Below are 24,999 nucleotides of genomic sequence, written 5' to 3' on the forward strand. Positions count from 1 at the left end.
ACAAAGCCTATAGAGATCTGTCCATCACCATCTCAAAACATTAAAAATCCCTCACATGTCTTTGCAGAGGATTGCGAAACAGGATTTAAAGTTTAATCCTTATAAGCTATACGTAGTTCAATAGTTACAGCTCGGGTATAAAGTGAGGAGACTAAATTTGTGACAGACAGAATTGACCAGGACGATGTTTTTCCGAAAAGAATCCTGTGATGTCACAAGGGGCAAACTTTCATCTGGGTTTATCACGGAACAAAACTTCCAATACTGCTCAGACACAAATCTGCTGCTCATTCATTAAAGGCCCAGTGCAGCAAAAAGGTCAATGCCTGGTGCGCTACTTGAAAGTACAATGGAATTATTGGGTCATATTTTTTGGAGACAACTACAGCAGCCAATGAATGTCAATTTCGAGTGGTAAGTGACCATGGCAGAGATAGAGGTTATTCCTCAAGAAATTATTGAGAACATAATGAGGAGCTTCTGCAAATGTATTCAGCCATTAATCACCAATGATAAAAGCCTTTCGTTTTTACAAAGTAAAGCGATAGTAGTGTATGTAGAATTGGTACCTATTACGAAAAAGAAAGTTGCCACTCACCTTATAATGGAGACGCTGAGTTGCAGTTAGGTACAACAAAAAGACTGTCCAATTTAAGTATTCGGTCTGTAAGGCTTTTGCCAAAAATGGACAACATACACAAACACACACACACACACACACACACACACACACACACACACGCACAAACAAACTCAGACACACGACTGTAGTCTCAGGCCACTTAAGCCACAATGCAAGCAGCAACACCAGTGCATGATGGAAGTGGTGACTAGGTGGGGGTAAGGAGGAGGCTGGGGCAGGGAGGAGGAGGGATAGTAGGGTAGGGGTGGCAGACAGTGCAGTGCTGCTGGGAACCAAGCATGGATGAGGTGGAGAGGAGGTGGGGCAGATATGTGCAGTCGGGAGGTTAGATGGTGGCCAGGGGAGAGGTGGGCAGTGGGGAGGGTTAGTGGAAAAGGAGAGGAAGATTGGGTCTGATGGTGGAATCAGGGCTGTATAGTGCTGGAAAAGGAACAAGGAGGCTGGATAGGTGAGATCAATGACCAATGAATGTTGGGGCCAGGAGGGTTATGGGGATGTAGGACATATTGCAGGGAAAGATCCCAGCTGCGCAATTCAGGAAAGCTGGTGTTGGTGGGAAGGATCCATGTAGCACAGGCTGTGAAGCAATCATCGAAATGAAAATCATCATCTTTAGCAGCGTGCTCAGCAAATGGGTGGTCCACTTGTTTCTTGGCCACAGTTTGTCGGTGGCCATTCATGCAGTCAGACAGCATGTTGGTTGTCATGTCCACATAGAATGCAGAACAGTGGTTGCAGCTTAGCTTGTAGATCACATGACTAGTTTCACAGGTAGCTCTGCCTTTGATGCGATAGGTGATGTTTGCAACCAAACTGGTGTATGTGGAGATGGGAGAAAGTATGAGACAGGTTTTGCATCTAGATCTATTACAGGGGTATGAGCCACGAGATAAGTGGTTTGGAGCAGGGGTAGTGTAGGGATGGACGAGTATATTGTGTATGTTCAGTGGACGGTGGAGTACCACTGTGGGAGGAGTGGGAAAGATAGTGGGCAGGACATTTCTCATTTCAGGGCATGAAGAGAGGTAGTCAATACCCTGACAGAGAATGTAATTCAGCTGCTCCACTCCTGGGTGGTACTGAGTTGCAATGGGAATGCTCCTCTGTGGCTGGACAGTGGGACTATGTGAAGTGGTGGGAGACTGGAAAGATAAGGCACGGGAGACTTGTTTTTGTACAAGGTTGGGAGCATAATTATGGTCTATGAAGGCTTCAGTGAGACACTCAGTATATTTTGAGAGGGACTGATTGTCACTGCAGATGCGACGACCATGGATGGCTAGGCTGTATGGAAGGGACGTATAAGTATGGGGTGGCAGCTGTCAAAGTGAAGGTAATGCTGGTGGTTAGTAGGTTTGATATGGACGGAGGTATTGATGTAGCCATCTTTGAGGTGGAGGTCAACATCTAGGAAGGTAGCTTGTTGGGTTGAGTAGGACAAGGTGAACCAAATGGGGAAAAAGTTGTTGAGGTTCTCGAGGAATGTGGATATGGTGTCCTCACCCTCGATCTAGACTACAAAGATGTCATCAGTGAATCTGAACCATGTGAGTGGTTTAGGAGTCTGGGTGTATAGGAAAGATTCTTCTAGATGGTCCATGAATAGACTGGCATACGATGGTGACATGCTCGTGCCCATAGCTGTACTTTGGATTTGACTGTAGTTTCAAAGGAGAAAAAATTGTGGTTGAGGACATAATTGGTCATGGCAACTAGGAAGGAGGTTCTTGGTTTTTAATCCATTGAGCACTGATAAAGGTAATGTTCTGTAGTAGTAAGGCCATGGGCATTAAGAGTGTTAGTATAAAGGGAGGTTCCATCAATAGTGATGTGAAGGGCACCGTGTGGTAAAGGGACAGGAAATATGGAGAGTCAGTGGAGGAAATGGTTGGTATCTTTTATATAGGAGGGTAGATTCCTAGTAATAGGTTGAAGGTGTTCGTCTACGAGCATAGAAATTTTCTCATTGGGGGCACAGTAACTAGCCACACTGGGGTGTCCAAGGTGGTTGGGTTTACAGAGTTTAGGACTAGAGGTTCTGGGTTGGGCATAAGGATTTGAGGAGTGACTGGAGATAATGCTGGATTTCTGGAATAGGGTCACTGTGGTGAGGTTTGTAGGTGGATGTAACTTACAGCTGGCAGAGTCCTTCTGGAAGGTAATCCTTGTGGTTCAAAACAACAGTGGTGGAGACTTTGTCTGCAGGTAAGATTATAAGGACAGGACTAGTTTTTAGATGGTGGACTGCGGTTCTTTCTGCAGATGGAAGGTTGGTTTGCGTATTGAGGGATTTGAGGCATGATGGTGAGGCAAAGTTTGAGGGTAAGAAATTCTGGGAAGTTAACAGGGGTTGATTTGTAGGCAGTGGGGGTGGATCATGGTTGGATGAAGGAGTGAACTGAGATAGGGAGGGTCCAACATTCGTCTTTCGTTCAGTATTATTGGTTGGGTTGGTGGCAAAAAAGTATTTCCACTGTAGGGCCAGGGGAAGGAGAAAAGGTCTTCAGCATGTTGTAGAGGTGGTGGACAGTGGTACTCCAAGATGAGTGTAGGAAGTGAGCAGGGTGGAGAGCTTTTTGAGGGGATGTTGCGCATGTTGCTCTAGTTCCTCAAGGGCAAGTGTTTCAATGTGTGTTATGGGTTCGAGGAATATGGGATTGCATAGCAGGTGCATTTGAAATCACATATTCCTGAAACCCATAACACACGCTGAAACACATGCCCTCCAGGAACTAGAGCAACATCCTCAACGCCCCGTCAAAAAGCTCTCCAGCTGCTAACTTCCTACTCCCACCTTTGGAATACCACTGTCCACCACCTCTAGAATAACCTCCCAACCTCCTCAACATTCCCTGATACCTGACAAACCCAGTCTCGCACACCTACTACATTTACCTCGCCTAACAAAACTCCCTCCCATGACCACACAGAACCCAGAAGCTAAGCTGACCCGAAATACTGTCATGAACCTTTCCTACAAAAGCCTTGGCCCCAAAGAACTATCAGTCCTTTTGAAAGGCCTCACCTTTTGCCTCACTCTCAAAATCAATCATTCAGGACTTGTTAAAGACCTTCTCTCCTTATCCTGGTCCCTACAGTGGAAACACTTTTTCGCCAAACACTTTTTCGCCACCAACCCTACCAAACATACTCAACGAAAGACCAATTTTGAACCCTGCCTAACTCAGTTCACTCCTCCATCCAACCGTCATCCACTACCACTGCCCCTAAATCACTCCCTGTTAAATTTCGAGAATATCTTAATCTCAAACCTTGCCTCACTACCATGCCCCAAATCCCGAACCTGCAAATTAACTTTGCATCTGCAGAAAGAACCATAATCCACCATCTAAAAACAAATTCCAACCTTTATAAACTTACCTGCAGACAAAGGCCCCACCACAGTTGTTTTGAACCCCAAGGATTACCTGCCAGAAGGACTCCACCAGCTGTCAGATACGTCCACCAACAAACCTTGCCACAGAGACCCCATTCCAGAAATCCAGCAGTATCTCCAGTCACTCATCAAATCCTTATGCCCATCCCAGAACCTCTCCACAGAGTCCATCTCTTGGCTCACCCCTACCACTCCCCACACTCCTATCTTCTACATGGTTCCTAAAGTCTGTAAACCCAACCACATAGGACACCGCAGTGTGGCTAGTTACTGTGCCTCCAATGAGAAAATCTCTCTGCTCGTAGACCAAACCCTTCAACCTATTACTAGGAATCTACCCTCCTATATAAAAGATACCAACCATTTCCTCCATCGACTCCATATTTCCTGTCCCTATACCACACGGTGCCCTTCACATCACTATTGATGGAACCTTCCTTTGTACTAACATTCCTAATGCCCATTGCCTTACCACTATAGAACATTACCTTTCTCAGTGCCTGCAGATTAATAACCAACAACCTCCTTCCTAGTCGCCATGACCAACTATATCCTCACCCACAATTACTTCTCCTTTGAAGGTATTACCTACAGTCAAATCCACGGTGCAGCTATGGGCACCTGCATGGCACCATCCTATGCCAACCTTTTCATGGGCCTTCTAGAGGTATCCTTCCTATACATCCAGAATCCTAAACCCCTCACCTGATTCAGATTCACTGATGATATCTTTGTGATCTGGATCGAGGGTGAGGACACCTTATCCACATTCCTCCAGAACTTCAACAACTTCTCCCCCATTTGTGTCACCTGGTCCAACTCAACCCAACAGGCCACCTTCCTAGATGTTGACCTCCACCTCAAAGATGGCTACATCAGTATCTCCGTCCATATCAAAACCTACTAACCTTCAAGACTACCTCCACTTCGACAGCTGCCACCCGTTTCATACCAAGAAGCCACTTCCATACAGCCTAGCCACCCATGGTCGACGCATCTGCAGTGATGAGTGGTCCCTCTCAAAATATACCGAGGGTCTCACTGAAGCCTTCATAGACCATAATTATCCTCCCAACCTTGTACAAAAACAAATCTCCCATGCATTATCTTTCCAGTTTCTCACCATCTCCCAAGGCCCACTGTCCTGCCACAGAGGAGAATTCCCCTCATAACTCAGTACCACACAGGACTGTAGCAACTGAATTCCATTTCCCGCCAGGGTTTCGATAACCTCTCATCATGCCCTGAAACGAGAAATGTCCTGCCCACTATCCTTCTCACCCCTCCCACACTGGTATTCCACTGTACCCCAAACCTATACAATATACTTGTCGATCCCTACACAACCCCTTACCTGGTGGCTCATACCCCTGTAATACACATAGATGCACGACCTGTCGCATACTACCTCTCACCACCACCTACTGCAGTCCGGTGACAATCATCATCAATCCCATCAAAGGCACAGCTATCTGTGACACTAGTCACGTGATCTACCAGCAAAGCTGTAACAACTGTGCTGCATTCTATGTGGGCAGACAACTAACATGCTCTTTGTCTGCATCAATGGCCACTGACAAACTGTAGCCAAGAAACAAGTGGACCACCCGTTTGCTGAGCACACTGCCATCATGACATCCTTCATTTCAATGATTGCTTCACAGCCTGTGCCACATGGATCTTTCCCACCAACACCAGCATTTCTGAACTGCACAGGTGGGAACTTTGCCTGCAATATATCCTACGTTCCTGTAACCCTCATGGCCTCAACCTTTGTTAGTCATTTTCACCCATCCAACCTCCCTGCTCCCATTCCAGCACTATACAGCCCTCATTCCACCGTGCACCCAGGCTTTTTATTTTTCTCCTTTTCCGCTACCTCCCCCCATTCCCACCTCTCACCTGCCCTCTGTCTAACCTCCTGACTGCACATAGCTGCCCCACCCTCTTTCCACCTCGTCCCTGCACACTCACCAACAGTATTGCACTGTCTGCCACTCCTACCCTACTGTCTCTCCCCATCCCCACCCCCGCCTCCTCCTTACCCACACCTAGTTGCCACTCCCATCATGCAGCAGTGCTGCTGCTCACAGTGTGGCTAGAGTGCCCTGAGACTGCAGTCACGTGTGTGTGATGTGTGATTTGTGTGTGTGTGTGTGTGTGTGTGTGTGTGTGTGTGTGTGTGTGTGTTTTGTCTTGTATATTTTTGATGAAGGTCTTGCAAGAAGAACACTTAGTTTGGACAACCTTTTTCTTTTTCTTTTTTTTTGCGCCTATCTGTGACTCAGCATTTCCACTATGTGGTGAGTGGCAACTTTCATTTTCGTAATATTAATATTGTTACATTCCCACCTGGAATTTTCATTGTTTGATAGATATCTATAAGTTATATTGGTATTAATATATGCTAACCAAAATTTAAACAATGGAAATTCCAGGGTGGATTGTAACAATATTATGAGAAAGAAAGTTGCCACTCAGCATATAGCAGATAGGTTGCCTGAGACTGCAGTCGTTTGTGTGAGTTGCGTTAGCGTGAGTGAGTGAGTGTGTGTGTGTGTGTGTGTGTGTGTGTGTGTGTGTGTGTGTGTGTGTGTGTGTGTGTGTGTGTATTGCTGACAAAGGCCAGTTTTTAGTCTAGACAGATTATTTATACAAATACAAATTGTGAGTATGTGGCTTTTAATGGTTTTTATTATATCAAAAAGACTTACATATATTTTACAAAATAAATGTGTATGTGATACCAACTTCACTGAATTATCTAAATATCACATTACTAAATACTTTTTCAATGGAACATTATGTTTCCTGCACGTGATATAAGTATCAACGTAGCAGAGACTACGCTTAGGTTAAGCTGAGTTTCTTAAACAAGTACAAGGAGTACGAACTTTTCAATGAATATAGTAACACAGTTAACAGTTACGGACCAGACGAATTGCTACTCACCATAAAGACGACATGTTGAGTTGCAGACAGGCGCAATGAAAAAGACTATTACATGTTAAACTTTCAGCCAAGGCCTACATCAGAAAAGCAAAACACACACACACATTCACATAAGCAAACATACCTTGCACACAAATGACCACTGTGTCTGGCTGTGCAGGCCAGACAAATTGAAATGTGTCACACAGGAGAAGCAATCCGTATCATACATCTACAGCTATATCTACGTGATTACTCAGCTATTCACAATAAAGTGCCTGGCATAGGGCTCCATGAACCACCTTCAGGCTGTCTCTCTACTGTTCCACTCTCAAATGGCATGCGTGTAAAATGAGCAGTTAAATTTTTCTATGCAAGTCCTGTTTTCTCTTATTTTATCATGAGGGTCATTTCTCCCTTTGTAGGTGGGTGTCAACAGAATGTTTTTGCAATTGGAGGAGAAAACTGCTGACTGAAATTTCATGAGAAGATCCCGTCGGAATGAAAAACATCTTTGTTTATTGATTGCCAGTCCAATTCATGTACCATGTCTGCAGCACTATCTCCCCTATTTCACGATAATACAAATAAGCTGCCCTTCTTTGAACTTTTTTTGATGAAATCCGTCAGTCCCACCTGATGCACATCCCACACCACACAGCAATACCCTAGAATAGGGCTGACAAGTGTGGTGAAAGGAGTCTCTTTAGTAGACCTGTTGCATCTCCTAAGTGTTCTGCCAATGAATTGCAGTTTTTGGTTTGCTATACCCACAACATTATCTATGTAATCATTCCAAGTTTGGTTACTTGTAACTGTAATCCCTAAGTATTTAGCTGAATTTACAGCCTTCAGATTTGTCTAACTTATTGCATAATCGAAAATTAGCAGAATTCTTTTAGTAGTCATGAACATAACTTCACCCGTTTCTTTATTCGGGGTTAATTGCCATTTTTTGCACCATACAGATATCTTGTCTAAATCACTTTGCAATTCGTTTTGGTCATCTGGTGACTTTACAAGATGGTAAATGACAGCATCATCTGCAAACAGTCTAAGAGGGCTACTCAGATTGCCTCCTGAGTCATTAATATAGATCAGGGGAACACTGGATATTACTTCTGTTTTACTCGAAGACTTTCCATCTATTGCAATGAACTGTGACCTTTCAGACAGGAAATCACTAATCCTGCCGCACAACTGAGGTGATATTAATTGCGACTATTAATCAAATTGTGTGCATATGTAGTATTGTCTCACTTGTGTGACTGGATTCATGATTTCCTCTCAGAGAGGTCACTGTTAGTGGAGATAGATGGTAAATTGTCGAGTAGAACAGAAGGGATATCTGGTGTTCCGCAAGGTAGTGTCATAGGCCCTCTGCTGTTCCTGTTTTATATAAATGATCTATGTTATCTGAGCAGCCTCCTTAGATTGTTTGCAGATGATGCTGTAATTTACCGTTTAGTAAAATCATCAGACGACCAATTACAATTACAAAATGATCTAGAGAGAATTTCTGTATGGTGCACTGAACAAAGAAAAGTTCGAGGTCATCCACATGGATACTAAAAGAAATCCGATAAATGTTGGGTATACGATGAATTGCACAAATCTAAGGACTGTCAATTCGAGTAAATACCTAGGAATCACAATTATGATCGACTTAAATTGGAAAGACCACATAGATAATATTGTGGGGAAGGGGGAAAAAAGTCTGTGCTTTGATGGCAGATCACTTAGAAGATGCAACAAACCCACTAAGAAGACAGCATATATTACAATTGTCCATCATCTGCTAGAATACTGCTGCGCAGTATGGGATCCTTACCAGTAAAGATTGACAGAGGACATCAAAAAAGTGCAAAGAAGGGCAGCTCATTTCATGTTGTCGCACAAAAGGGGTGAGAGTGTCACTGATATGATATGTGAGTTAGGGTGGCAGTCACTGAAACAATGGCTGTTTTCCCATGGCGAGATCTATTTACGAAATTTCAATGACCAACCTTCTCTTCCGAATGTGTAAATATTTTGTTGACACCCACCTACATAGGGAGAAATGATCATCATAATAAAATAAGAGAAATCAGTGCTTGAACGGAAAGATTTAGGTGTTCCTTTTTCCCCACATGGCATTCAAGAGTGGAATGGTAGAGAAGTAGTATAAAAATGGTTCAATGAATCCTATGCCAGGCACTTAAGTGTGAATTGCAGAGTAACCATGTAGATGTAAATGTAGATATTCCATATACACGCAGTTTGCTTAGGAGACATTTGTGAGGAATGGTGCTGAAGGCCGTCTGAAAATCTAAAATTTGGAATCGATTTTACATGCCCTGCAAGAGCACTCTAATGAGTATAAATAGCTAGCTGTGTTTCACCAGAACGATATTTTCTGAATGTGAGCTATGTGTCAATAAATTGTTTTCTTCGAGGTACTTCATAATGTTCAAACACAGTTTATGTTAAAAAAACTCTACTGCAAATCGATGTCAGTCATATGGGCCTGTAATTCAGTGGATTATTCCTACTTCTCTATTTGGGTATTGGTGTGACTTGAGCAATTTTCCAGTCTTTAGGTATGGATATTTCTGTGAGAGTGGTTGTATATAATTGCTAAATATGAAGCTATTGTATCAGCATACTCTGAAAGGAACCTGACTGGTATACAACCTGGACTGAAAACCTTGCCTTTATTAGGTGATTTAAGCTGCTTTGCTACACAGAGGATATCTACTTCTATGTTTCTCATCTTGGCAGTTGTTCTTGATTGTAATTCAGGAAAATTTACTTCATCTTCTTTGGTGAAGGAGTTTTGGAAAATCATGTTTAATAACTCTGCTTTAGTGCCAGCTGTTATCACGCAGTGAAGGTATTGATTGCATCTTGCCAATGGTGTGCTTTATGTATGACCAGAATCTCTATGGGTTTTCTGTCAGATTCCAAGACAGAGTTTTGTTGTAGAAGTTATTAAAAGCATCTCGCTCTGAAGTACGTGATACATTTTGGACTTCTGCAAAACTTTGTCAATCTTGGGGATTTTGTGTTCTTTTACATCTGGTATGTTTTTTCCTCTGCAATCTGACCTGTTTTGTGTACCATGAGGGACCAGTACCATTACTTATTAATTTATGTGGTATATATCTCTCAACTGCCATCGATACTATCTCTCTGAAATCATTCCATATCTTTTCTATGCTTACATGATCAGATCGGAAGGAGTGAAGACTGTCTCTTAAAAAGGCGTTAAGAGCATTTTCATCAACTTTTTTAAATAGATATTCCTTGTGTTTCTTTTCGATGGTTGTAGTAGGTGTTATGATAGCAGCAACTGCATTGTGTTGGCATTCGTCACGATACTCCCTTTTTGTCCAGGATTATTTCTTGCTAAGAGGTCAATTATGCTTTCACAAACATTTACGCTTTGAGTGGGTTCATGAACTAATTGTTCAAAATAATTTTCTACAAAACCATTCAGTACAATTTTGGATGATGTTTTATGCCTACCGCTGGCTTTACACGTATAATTTTTCCAGCATATTGAGGGTAGATTGAAGTCACCACTGACTATAATTGTAATACTGCGGTACCTATTTGAAATGAGACTCAAGTTTTCTTTGAAATGTTTAGCAACTATATCTTCTGAGAGTCTGGGTGGGGTCATAAAACAACCCAATTAATAGTTTAGTCCAATTGTCAAGTATAACCTCTACCCATACTATTTCGCACGAACTATCTGCTTCAATTTCACTACAAGGTAAACTACTTCCGACAGCAATAAATACTCCACCATCAACTGTATTTAATCTATCCTTTCTGAACATTGTTAGATCATTTGAAAAAATTTCAGCTGAACTTATTTCTGGTTTTGGCCAGCTTGAGATTCAGTGCTTTCTATTGGGGCTTCGTGCTCTGGTTCTTTTTCAGCACAGCTACGACAATTTACAACTACAATACCTACTATTTCTGCAACTGCCTTACTGTGTTTCACCTGCCCGTTTTTATACAGACACACTTTCTGTGGTTTCCTGAGACCCTCTAACCTATAAACTGCCCAGTCCCTCCACACAACCCCTGCTACACGTGTAGCCATTTCCTGTGTGTAGTGGACTCCTGACCTATTAAGCAAAACCTGGAAACCAACCCCTCGATGGCACAAGTCAAGGAACCTGCAGTGTACATAGTCACAGAACTGCCTGAGCCTCTGATTCAGACCCTCCACTTGGCACTGCACCAGAAGACCACAACTGGTTCTATTGATGATGCTGCAGATGGTGAACTCCACCTTATTCTTGCAAGTAAGACTGGCAGTCTTTACCATTTCCACTAGCCATCCAAAATCAGAGAAAATTTCCTCCGATCAAAAGTGACAAATGTCACTGGTACTGACATGAGCCACCACCTGCAGTTGGCTGCACCCTGTACTCTTCATGGCATCTGCAAGCATCCTTTCCACATCCGGAATGACTTCCCCTGTATGCACACAGAGCGCACACTTGCTTCTTCCCCTCCTTGGCAGCGATGTTCCTAAAGACTTTTTCAGTCACAGATAACACCAAAAATCTGTTCATCAAATGAACCAGGGAGGCCCTAAGATTGGTCCCTCGGAAAATCTTTCGCTGCCTGCCAGACTTTGGAATGATCGCCCACTCGACCACGGGTGAGGGGTCAACCTCAGGGCAGGCAGTACTTGGGATGGCCACAGCAGTGGACTGATCGGGGGACACATGGGACGTGCTCGATGTTATTTCCAACCCTATGTCCGACCTCTCACAGTGATGCCCGTGGGCAGCAACTTCAAGTTGCCTGGAGCTGTGAGAGAATGGTCACTAACTCAGCTCCCATCTGTACACAGCAGTCACAGTTCCTATTCATTCCCGAAGTCATTCCTGTTTGAAGCTCATAAAAAATATGTAACAAACGAATGGTGTACTCAGCTCATTAGCAGCAGCAATTCGAAGTGCTCTCTCACTGATGGTCTAACTGACACTGAGCTACACTATCCAAAACCAACGAAAGCCTATACAATTTGAGGGTCGATAACAATGGCAGTACTGTATGCTACACTGTTATTAAAATAAAAGGCTGTGCCTAGTACGCACTCAAACACGCAAGAAATTACAAAAATAAACTAGTAACTACCCAGGTATCTGTAAATAAGTGACCCCTGTTGGAAGCTCATAAAAAAAAATAAACGAACAGTGTACTCGCATCATTAGCAGCATGAACATGAGGTAGGTGCTCTGTCACTGACGGTCTGTCCAACACTAAAGCAGGGAAGTGGGAGGGGTGGAGGAAGAGGAAAAAGTGCTGTCTTGCTGAGCGTGCAGAGACAAGGGGTGTCAGACAAGACTACTTGGTACAGCATCAGAAGGTTGTAGGGGAGAAAAAAATATGGGAGTGGAAAGGAGAGGAGCAGAGAATGAGAAAATATCATGATGTGCATTGGCAGACAGTAGAGCAGAATGAAGGTGAGAGGATACAAGTTGAGAGGAGGTGATAGGACAGAGAGGGCCAGAACTGGGTATGATTCTGGGAGTGGAGAATATGTTGTAAGGATAACTCATATCTGCAAAGAACTTGTACATGATATGCCTGCTTTCACAAGTGACCTGGCCTCTGATGGCAGTAGGAAGTGCTGAATGGGTTCACTGGGTAGGTCTTGCACCAGGGTCTTCCAGAGTGGTATGATCCTTCTGGCAAGGAGTTTTGTTTGTGAGTGGCATAGGGATGGACTAGGAAGAGAAGGTATACAAACAAATCCATGACACAGCCATAGGCACTCACCCGGCACCCTTGTATGCCGACCCTCTTATGGGCTGTCTAGAGGAAACCTTCCTTGTCTCCCAAAACCACAAACCTCTAATCTGGCTTGGATTCACTGATGTTATTTTCATTAAAAAATCCCTCCCACACATCCTAGCCATCAAGGGAGAGAATAACTGCACTGATGGCAGCTCCCTTGCCCAGTAAACTGAAAGTCTCACAAAGACCACTGTGTGGGGTAGCTGTACAGTCTGAGGCACCTTGTTGACATGGTTCACACCGCTCCCCCCTGTCAGAGGTTCAAGTCATCCCTCAGGTGTGTGTATGTGTGGGGGGGGGGGGGCGCTGGCCTTAGTGTTACTTAGTTTAAGTTAAAGTAGTGTGTAAGCTTACGGACCAACGAACCCAGCAGTTTGATCTCATAGTTCCTTACCACAAATTTCCAAAAAATTTTCACAGACATTCAGACATGGACACCAGCCCCCAGCCTAGTCTGCAAACAGATTTCCTATGCCATATCCCCAAACACCCTAAATCTTCCCACCACCCCCCAAGAACCAGATAAGGAACAGTGCTCTATTTTATCACCCAGTACCACCCCGGACTGGAACAACTGGGTACAAGATGACTTGGACACGATTTGTAATTGGTGTAAAGAATGGCAGCTAACTCTAAATATAGATAAATGTAAATTAATGCAGATGAATAGGAAAAAGAATCCTGTAATGTTTGAATACTCCATTAGTAGTGTAGCGCTTGACACAGTCACGTCGATTAAATATTTGGGCGTAACATTGCTCAGCGATATGAAGTTGGACAAGCAAGTAATGGCAGTTATGGGGAAGGTGGATAGTCGTCTTCGGTTCTTTGGTAGAATTTTGGGAAGATGTGGCTCATCTGTAAAGGAGACCGCTTATATAACACTAATACGACGTATTCTTGAGTACTGTTCGAGCGTTTGGGATCCCTGTCAGGTCAGATTGAGGGAGGACATAGAAGAAATTCAGAGGTGGGCTGCTAGATTTGTTACTGGTAGGTTTGATCATCATGCGAGTGTTATGGAAATGCTTCAGGAACTCAGGTGGGAGTCTCTAGAGGAAAGGAGGCGTTCTTTTCGTGAATCGCTACTGAGGAAATTTAGAGAACCAGCATTTGAGGCTGACTGCAGTACAATTTTACTGCTGCCAACTTACATTTCACGCAAAGACCACAAAGATAAGATAAGAGAGATTAGGGCTCGTACAGAGGCATATAGGTAGTAATTTTTCTCTCATTCTGTTTGGGAGTGGAACAGGGAGAGAAGATGCTAGTTGTGGTACGAGGTACCCTCCGCCACGCACCGTATGGTGGACTGCGGAGTATATATAACTGAACCACATCATTCACCAATGTTTTATCCATCATCATGTCCTGATATGAGGGACATCCTACCCACCTCTCCTAATGTGGTGTTCTGTTCCCCACCAACCTTCACAACATCCTAGTCCATCCCTGTGCACTTCAAATTCCAACCACTTGCCACAAGAATCATATGCCTGTGGAAGACCTAGGTCCAAGACCTGACCAATTCACCCAGCACTTCTTATTCCAGTCCTGTCACAGGCTTATCCTACCCCATTAGAAGCCGGGCCACCTGTGAAAGCAGGCACATCATGTACCAGCTCTGCTGCAATCACTGATTACCTTTCTATACTGGTGTAACTAACAACCAGCTATCCACCAAGACAAATGACCACCACCAAACTGTGGCCAAGAGGAAGGGACCATCCTGTTGCACAGAAGGGAACTGGCATATCAAGCTTGATTTCAATGGCTGCTTCACATCTGGTTCCTCCACTCCACCATCAGCTTTTCCACACTGCACAGATGGGAGCTGTCCTTATAATACATTCTCCCCTCCCAAAATCATACCAGCCTCAACCTACAGTAACCTACTGTCCCCACACACTCCACCCAACAGTTTTGACCCTCTCTGTCCTATCACTTGCTCCAAACTACCGTGCCATCATCATCTCTCTGTCAATGCACCCACCGATCTTTTCCCTTTCGCTGTTCCTCTCCTTTCCACTCCCTTGTTTCCTTTTACTTCCCTCCCTCCCCCACAGTCTCCTGACACTGCACCAGGTAGCCTCTTGTACCTGCATGCTCTGCCAGGCAGCACTGTTTCCTCTTCCCCCACCCGTACCACAGCTATCCCTTCCTCTTCTCCACTCCACTACGGGTTGTTGCTCCCATTCAAAGCATTTCAGTTTCAGTCTGGCCTGAGCAGCTAGAGATAGTGGTCATGTGTGTGTGACATATGGTTACTTGCATGAATGTGTGTGTGGTTTTCTTTTCCGATGAAGGCTTTGGCTGAAAACTTAATGAACTCCACACGTCATCTTTACAGTGAGTGGCAATATATCCTTTCCATAATTGTTGATATTCCAACTTGGATTTCCTGTTATTTAGATACACAATTAAATCAGTTTCACCCTTTAATTTGATGGCATGCTAGTAACTTCTGAAACTTATCCCATTCCATTCCAGCCACCTGGTAATATTTCCAATTGAGAAACAGTTTGGGTTGCAAAGTTATTTAATTTCAGTAATGTGTTTCAACCTTTTGGGCCATTGTCAGATTATCTACAAAACAAGAAAACAATCCATTAAGAATAAAAAGAGGGAGGGGCATCATTTTACTAAACTGAACTCCATCCGAACAGGCCTTGGAAAGCCACCGTGTCATCATCAGCCCACAGGCGTCAGTGGATGCAGATATGGAGGGTGTATGTGATCAGCACACCACTCTCCCAGTTGTATGTCAGTTTACGAGGTTCAGGGCACAGACCGGGGGCATCATTTTACCTTGGACAATTATGTGAGTCAATAAGATAAAATATATATTAAAACTTATGTAAAAGGTAACTGAATGTAAAACCCATTCATTATAGAGTCATACAGAATGAGAGGTTGTTCTACTTAAAAGAAAAAAGTTATAAAAATAAGCCACTCCACATATGAAAGGGATGGGAAAATTTCAAAAACTGCAAATTACCTTAAGCACATCAATAAACACCAATATAGCAGCACAGCACAGACAATACTTCCAGAAGTATAACTGCAGTATCAGCTGTGCAGAGAACAATAGATCGGTTTAGCACTCAAAAAAAATATGACTATGACAGAGTTATTGTGGCAAAAGATAACACCGTCAGGTGGCTTGCGGAGTATGGATGTAGATGTAGACAGCACTATAAACCAGTGATAAGGTGCGTACATGAATATAAAATTATGTAACATTAAAATAAATATAGGCAAAACACAGGAAGTAGGCAACATAATAGAAGTATACAAATTTCGTAAAACCAAATATCTCATCCCATCTGGCAAGTCTCTCCTGACCCGGGATGCTGGATGACTTTTCCACACTCTACCTCTTTTCCTAAACCTCTCCACTTCCTTTCACTTCACCCCTCTTCCTTCCCCTTCATCCCTTTTGCTGAAAACAGGATCCATTGGCTCCAAAAGCTCGCACAAGTAAAACCGTTTTTTGTGTGTGTTTTCTCTTGCTGCACTTGGTGAGTAGATTTTTTTTCTAGCCAATTACATCATGTTGTCAAAAATTGATTATTTACATGATTTCCATATAGAAGCAAAAGAAAAAGGTAGAGTGATGGCAGCACGTAGATAGTGAATCAAGTATGTCATAAAAGCACATAATTCACAGTAAATTGGCTAAAATGTGAAGTGCATGTACAACACACATATTCAATAACCAGCAAATTCAAAGATCCAGGCATCAGACTTAGAACTCATAGGAAATATTGCATTTCAAAAACCAAGACCTAATCTTAGATGTCAAAAATTAAGACATATAGAAAGCTTAAAAATAAAATATGTCAAATACAATGAAATAAATTGCCTAAAGAGCACCATACCAATCATTCTCTCTAACTTCTCTCACACCAAAAGTGCAATATTTAAATAATCCCATTGTGTGAGACATCATCAAACAGAAACCAAAAAATATCATTTCATCAAAATTGTAAAAACTGCTAGCATTATTAATCATTTGATCGTTCAGCCCATTATCCTTATACACAAACAAGTGTTTAACAGTTTCTAATTTCTTGAGCAGATTCAACTTTTCCCCCTTACAATCAAGGTGTACTATTCTCAAGTTTTCCATTACAAGAGACTGGTGACCACTTGACTCAAGATAGTCAGCAACAGCAGAGTGCTGTTTAATCTGGCCTGTCTTACTGAACCCAGTCTCAAACACACTGCCAGTCTGTCCTATACACACCATTTCAGAGTCACTGCATTCCAATTTATATTCTGTGGGAACCCTCATCGTGAATATAACTCTGCTGAATTTTATTACTGGTAGTGATGACAACATGGATCCCCCGCTGTCGAAAAAGCTTCCCTGATCATAGAGAGATTCCTCATAAATGGGATTCTCATGGATTTGGATTTCAGAACCAATGAGGCAGGAAGTCCTTTACACTCAGTTACTGATGTTTTTTCTTTATATAATTTATCATCTAGTGCAGTATTGCAGGAATTGCTTACAGATGCATTTCAAGTTACCTAATTATTTTTCTGTTTAAGATGGGCTCAGCAGTGTCTCGCTATTAAGGTGCTCCATAGATTGGGAAAAAACTCAGTTTATAATGGTGAGGATTGCAGGAGGAGATGTGAATTATAGTCACTAACCATGGACTTACAATAGATGCCAGATTGAATCCTACCTCCATCTAGGTGCAGCTGCAGATCTAAAGAATAAGGTATCCTGTAGTGGTTCATCACTTCATCAGTAAATACCCTGTTCAGGTGCAAAGCATTAAATTCTTCAGCCAGTAAAATAATGTCAGACACAGGGCCACTGAAGTTACTCATGTTGTCATCTGCATAATGATGATAGAAGAGGACCTGATGAGAAAAAGTAGCATTCTAGATAAGATATTTACTCTCTAAATTATTGATAAAAATGTCTGTGAGAAACTCTGATAACAATTGCCCATGGCCAAACCATCGTTCTGCTTATAATACTGATGACTAAACGAGGAGTAGTTTTAAGACCTCAGTAGCCTAAACGACATGATTACTTCTACTATCTCATCTGAGCTCATCTAACAATTTTTTTTAAAATCTTGTATAATAAGGATCATCTTATCCAAAGGAACATATGTATACAAGTTTTTTATATCCAGAAAGACTAAACTACAATCAGTTGAGAAAATATTGTCATTTGAAAGTTGAACCAACTCCTTTCTATTAGAAACTGCAAAACATTCCTCACATATGAATGTTTTTCATAACAACAATATGTATTTGGAAATAAGCTTCACCTGGGTTCCCTATACTGTTAATTATTGGACACATCAGGAAGCCAGCCTTCTACATTTACATCTGTATGGATATGTTGCAAATCACATTTAAGTACCCGGCAGGGTGTTTATCGAACCACCTTCACTATAATTCTCTATTATTCCATTCTTGAACAATGTGGGTAAAAAATGAACACCGATCTCTTTCTGTGTGAGATCTGATTTCCATTATTTCATTATGATTATCATTTCTCTCTATGTAGGTCAGTGTCAGCAAAATATTTTTGTATTTGCAGAAGAAAGTTGGTGATTGAAATTTCATAAGAAGATTCCGTCACAACAAAAAACATATTTGTTTTACTGGTTTCCAACCCAAATCCTGTATCATGCCTGTGACAATCTCTCCTCTATTTCATGATAATACAAAACATGTTGCTCTTCTTTGAACTTTCTCAAGGTACTCCATTAATCCTATCTGGTAAGAATCCCAGACCATGCAGCAGTATTCCAAAAGAGGATGGACAAGCATAGTGTAGGCAGTCTCTTTAGACACCTATTACATTTTCAAAGTGTTCTGCCAATAAAACGTGTTCTTTGGTTTGCCTTCCCCCCAAGATTTTCTGTGTGTTCTTTCCAATTTAAATTGTTCATAATTGTAATTCCTAAATATTTAGTTTAATTTATAGCCTTTTCATTAGACTGATTTATCGTGTAGCTAAAGTTTAATGGATTCCTTTTAGCACTCAGGTGATGACCTCTCAATTTTCATTATTTAGAGTCAATTGTCCATTTTTGCACCATTCCGATATCTTTTCTAAATTGTTTTGCAATTTGTTTTCGTCTTCTGATGAGCTTACTAGACAATAAAGGATAGCACCAACTGCAAACAACCTAAGAAAGCTGCTCAGATTACCTCCTAAACTGTTTATATAGACAAGGAACAGCAGGGGGTCTATAACACTACCTTGGCGAATGCTGGAAATTACTTCTGTTTTACTTGATGACTTTCTACCAATTACTATGAACTGTGACCTCTCTGACAGGAAATCACGAATCCAGTCACATAACTGGGATGGTATTCCATAAGCACGCAATTTCATTACAAGCCGCTTGTGTGGTACAATTTCAAAAGCCTTTTGGAAATATAGAAATAGGGAGTCAATTTGAAATCCTTTGTGTGGCACAATTTCAAAAGCCTTTTGGAAATATAGAAATAGGGAATCAATTTGAAATGCCTTGTAAATAATACTTAACGTTTCGTGTGTGTAAAGAAATATAGATGTGTTTCACAAGAATGATGTTTTCTAAATCTTTATTGAGTGTGTGTAAATAAACCATTCTCTTTGAGGTAATTCATAATGTTGAACACAATATACATTCCAAAAATCCTACTGGATATTGACGTTAATGATATGGGCCTGTAATTACTCCTACTGCCTTTCTAGAATATTGGCGTGACCTGTGCAACTTTCCAATCTTTGGGTACGGATCTTTCATCGAGCGAGTGGTTGAATATGACTGTTGAGTATGAAGCTATTGCATCAGTACGCTCTGGAAGAAACCTAACTGATATATAGTCTGGATCAGAATACTTGCTTTTACTAAGTGATTTAAGTTGCTTCACTGCCCCAAGTATATCCACTTCTCAGTTACTCATATTGGCAGCTGTTCTTGGTTCAAATTCTGGAATTTTTACTTGTATTCTTTGGTGAAGGAATTTCAAAAGGCTGTGTTTGGTAACACAGCTTTAACAGCCCTGTCATCGATAGTATATTCATTGGTATCACGCAGAGAAGGCACTGACTGTGTCTTTCTGCTAGTATACTTTACATATGACCAGAATATCTTTGGATTTTCTGCATGGTTTTAAGATAAAGTTTCGTCATGGAAACTATTAAAGCATCTCACATTGATGTCCGTGCTCAATTTTGAGCTTCTGTAAAAGTTCAGCAATCTTGGAGATTTTGTATTTCTTTAAATTTGAAATACTTTGTTTCTGCAACAGTGTTCTGACTCGTTTTGTGTACCAAGAAGGATCAGCTCTGTCAATTGTTAATTTATTTGGCATAAATCTCTCAATTTCTGTCGATACTATTTCTTTGAATGCAATCATATCTGATCTACACTTACCACTACATTGTTAATTTGGAAGGAGAGGAGATTCTCTCTCAGGAATGTGTCAAGTGAATTTCTATCTGCTTTTTTTAATAAGTATATTTTCGTTTATTTCCGGAGCATCTGGGAGTCACAATATTCAGCCTCACTATGACAACCCTGTGTTCACTTATCCCTGTATCCGTTTTGATGCTTGTTATTAGCTCAGGATTATTTGTTGCTAAGAGCTCAAGTGTGTTTTCACAACTGTTTACTATTCGCATGGGCTCATGAACTAACTACTCAAAATAATTTTCAGAGAATGCATTTAGCACAATTTCGGATGATGTTTTATGTGTACCCCTGGGTTTAAACATGTATTTTCACTAACATCACTAGGGTAAATTACAGTCATCACCAACTATAACTGTATGAGTCAGGTACGTGTTTGAAATTAAACTCAAGTTTTCTTTGAACCATTTGGCAGTTATATCATCTGAGTTGAGAGGTCAGTAAAACGATCCAATTATTATTTTATTCCAGTTGCCAAGAATGACCCCAAACTAACTCACAGGAACTATCTGCTTCAATTTCGCAATAAGATAAATTACTTCAAACAGTAACAAACACGCCACCACCAACTGTGTTTAGCCTATCCTTTTGGAACATCATTAGGTTCTTTGCAAAAATTTTGGCTGAACTTATCTCCTGCCTTAGCCAGCTTTCAGTGTCTATAAATATTTGAGCATCAGTGATTTCTATTAGTGCTTGGAGCTCTGGTACTTGCCCGATACAGCTACAACAATCTACAACTGTTATACCAATGGTTCCTGTATCTACATTCCTATTTTTGACATGCACCTTTTGAGACTCGAGCCCATTTTGTATTTCACGGAGACCCTCTAACCTAAAAAACCACTCAGCCCCAGCTACTCGGGTAGCCACCTCCTGCATGAAGTGGACAGCTGACCTATTCACTGGAGTATTACCAAGTCTTCATTTTGGCATGAAACGTTGGTGTATCGCAGGACACATCACTTTCATTTTACAAACAAGGTCAAGATACAGAATGTAAGATAGACTGAATATTTTAGCTTTTGGAGCATACCTTTCTGCAGTGAAAATATTGCATAAGGATGTCTTGGATGAAATGATGAGAGTTATGAATCATATTGTTGACAGTTGATCACTTAGATACATGAAAATAAATTGTAGAAGTTAAGGAAAGTTTATTGTTGTCCAATTTACAGGTACCATAAGAAGGTAAATGCATATTTTCCCTTTGCTGAGCATGTGGTAAATTTGGCAGAGTTGGATTTCAGTATGCATCAGTGGTGCTTACTAAATAAAGGTCTTAACATAACATCCAATGATGACTAGATGATAGGATGGTTACGTCTTTGGTGGCAGATTTAAAAACTGCACTTGATGCTACCACATGCAGCAAGTCAGAAAAACTTAGAGAGATGTATAGCACCAGTGACCTTACTGAAAATGCTACCCATAAAAGTCTAATAATGAAGAACTGTTGCTTTTTAAATTCTATAAACAAAAAACTGAGGTCAGAAGAAGCATTAGCTGTTCTTGCTAAGGGCAATAGATTGGACATCATTTATAGGATGTACACTCCTGGAAATGGAAAAAAGAACACATTGACACCGGTGTGTCAGACCCACCATACTTGCTCCGGACACTGCGAGAGGGCTGTACAAGCAATGATCACATGCATGGCCCAGCGGACACACCAGGAACCGCGGTGTTGGCCGTCGAATGGCGCTAGCTGCGCAGCATTTGTGCACCGCCGCCGTCAGTGTCAGCCAGTTTGCCGTGGCATACGGAGCTCCATCGCAGTCTTTAACACTGGTAGCATGCCGCGACAGCGTGGACGTGAACCGTATGTGCAGTTGACGGACTTTGAGCGAGGGCGTATAGTGGGCATGCGGGAGGCCGGGTGGACGTACCGCCGAATTGCTCAACACGTGGGGCGTGAGGTCTCCACAGTACATCGATGTTGTCGCCAGTGGTCGGCGGAAGGTGCACGTGCCCGTCGACCTGGGACCGGACCGCAGCAACGCACGGATGCACGCCAAGACCGTAGGATCCTACGCAGTGCCGTAGGGGACCGCACCGCCACTTCCCACCAAATTAGGGACACTGTTGCTCCTGGGGTATCGGCGAGGACCATTCGCAACCGTCTCCATGAAGCTGGGCTACGGTCCCGCACACCGTTAGGCCGTCTTCCGCTCACGCCCCAACATCGTGCAGCCCGCCTCCAGTGGTGTCGCGACAGGTGTGAATGGAGGGACGAATGGAGACGTGTCGTCTTCAGCGATGAGAGTCGCTTCTGCCTTGGTGCCAATGATGGTCGTATGCGTGTTTGGCGCCGTGCAGGTGAGCGCCACAATCAGGACTGCATACGACCGAGGCACACAGGGCCAACACCCGGCATCATGGTGTGGGGAGCGATCTCCTACACTGGCCGTACACCTCTGGCGACCGTCGAGGGGACACTGAATAGTGCACGGTACATCCAAACCGTCATCGAACCCATCGTTCTACCATTCCTAGACCGGCAAGGGAACTTGCTGTTCCAACAGGACAATGCACGTCCGCATGTATCCCGTGCCACCCAACGTGCTCTAGAAGGTGTAAGTCAACTACCCTGGCCAGCAAGATCTCCGGATCTGTCCCCCATTGAGCATGTTTGGGACTGGATGAAGCATCGTCTCACGAGGTCTGCATGTCCAGCACGAACGCTGGTCCAACTGAGGCGCCAGGTGGAAATGGCATGGCAAGCCGTTCCACAGGACTACATCCAGCATCTCTACGATCGTCTCCATGGGAGAATAGCAGCCTGCATTGCTGCGAAAGGTGGATATACACTGTACTAGTGCCGACATTTTGCATGCTCTGTTGCCTGTGTCTATGTGCCTGTGGTTCTGTCAGTGTGATCATGTGATGTATCTGACCCCAGGAATGTGTCAATAAAGTTTCCCCTTCCTGGGACAATGAATTCACGGTGTTCTTATTTCAATTTCCAGGAGTGTATAATGTTGCGAAGACTTTGTGATTCTTTGAGAACAACATCCAACAAATAGATTGTGAATCTACTGAAATCTGTACAAAAGAGCTAACACCTATACAGATAGCTGCTCCAGTATTTTTTGTCCTGACCATGTTCCAAACTGAAAGTGATGGACACTAAGACACCAATCTTCAGGCCCAAGTTAAGGTTCATAACACTGGTTTCCCAATAATTCTGATAATTAATGGTATAGGGAAACCACATGTAACTGCAATTACATGTTGTTGTTATAATGCAAAAAGTTCGTCTGTTAGGAAAATTTTGCGATTTGTAGTAGAAAGCAGTTGGATCAACCTTTAAGTGACAAAACTTTCCCACCTGGATGCAGCTTGCTCTCTCTGGATATTAAAAACTTGTATACGAATGTTCCTTTGGATAAGACGATCCTTATTATAGAGAATTTCTTTTTAAATATTGTTGTATGAGCTCAGATCAGAAATTAGAAGTAATAGCCTTACTTAGGCTATGCAGATCTTGCAACTATTCCTCTTTCAGTGATCAGTATTATATGCAGAATGAAAGTTTGGCCATGGGCAACTGCTTAACATCATGTTTCACAGACACTTCTGTCAATGACTTAAGAGTCCAAGTATTCTAGTCAGGATGCTGGTCTTTCTCATCAGGCCTTCTTCTATCACCGTTGTGTAGCCAATCGCACTATTGTCTTCAATGTCTATGTGTCTGACATTCCATTACTAGGCAAATAATTTAATGCTTTACACCCAAACATGGTACATACTCATGAAGTAAGGGACCACAACAGAACACTTAATTATTTAGACTTGCAGCTTCAGCTTGATGGGGATAGAATTTAATCTGCAATCTACCATAAATCCGTGACTGGCGACTCTATGATTCACACTGCCTCCTACCATCCTCATAAGTAGAAACCGAGGAATGATCTGGCTTGGTTAAAAGCACTACAGCATTGAAACTTAAAATCATAAGTGTGCCACTTTCTGTCACAGTGGAAAATCAGACTTTGTCAAGATAAAACAAGCAGGTTCTATGCAATAATTATCTCAATGAGATGGCTACAATGGTGGCTGAACTGGTCACAACCAATCCAGCTAATTCTGATAACAAAAGTCGCCACTTGAGCCATAAGATGAGCAATTAAAACATAATGCAGACATTAAAATGAAGAAGCACACTACAATGAATTTCAATTATCACCACTTACTATTCAAGAAGACTTAAATGGACAACATGTCCACACAGACACAAGCAAAAAGGTATAAGATCAGCTAACAAAGGGAGAATGAAACAAGCAACAACAAAAAATACAGTGAGTTTCCGTTTTACTCATGGACATAAAAATTAAATCAGTGTTATTACAGTTTAGTCAAAACACTATACAAGTTCTTTTCTCACCTTAAAAGTATTTTTTCTGTTCAATAAAACAGCACAGTCTCTTCAAGATGAGTTACACAGGCTACAAAAGAAAAAAATCATTATGATGCTTCACACAGTGCATGCACTTTAAATTTTAGCAAATGTACTGGGCATTACTTGGCTTTTGTGACACACTTTATTTGCCATGTATCATGCTATCACCATTTTACCTTTTCTTTAGTTTGTTTACAGGCACCTCATATACATTTGGCTTTACATACTTTGATTGCTTCTGTTATGTAACCTACTTCTTACACTTTGCATTTAAGCCTTTTAATCTATTTGTTTTACATAGTTTTAGATTCATGTATGCATCTTATCGCTATTTATCTCCTGCCACACCAGTACTGTGTGTGCTTTCTAGTCTATCATA

At 42.0% G+C, this 24,999-nt stretch overlaps 1 protein-coding gene across 3 annotated transcripts in view; it reads right to left on the minus strand.

The window, feature by feature from the left end:
• LOC126365876 (kinesin-associated protein 3-like) overlaps positions 1-24,999 on the minus strand; it is a 189,940-nt gene that overhangs the window by 79,869 nt on the left and 85,072 nt on the right. The gene's annotated exons all lie outside the window — the stretch shown is intronic.

This window comes from Schistocerca gregaria, chromosome 4 (genome assembly GCF_023897955.1).
Source record: "Schistocerca gregaria isolate iqSchGreg1 chromosome 4, iqSchGreg1.2, whole genome shotgun sequence".
Lineage (NCBI taxonomy): Eukaryota > Metazoa > Arthropoda > Insecta > Orthoptera > Acrididae > Schistocerca > Schistocerca gregaria.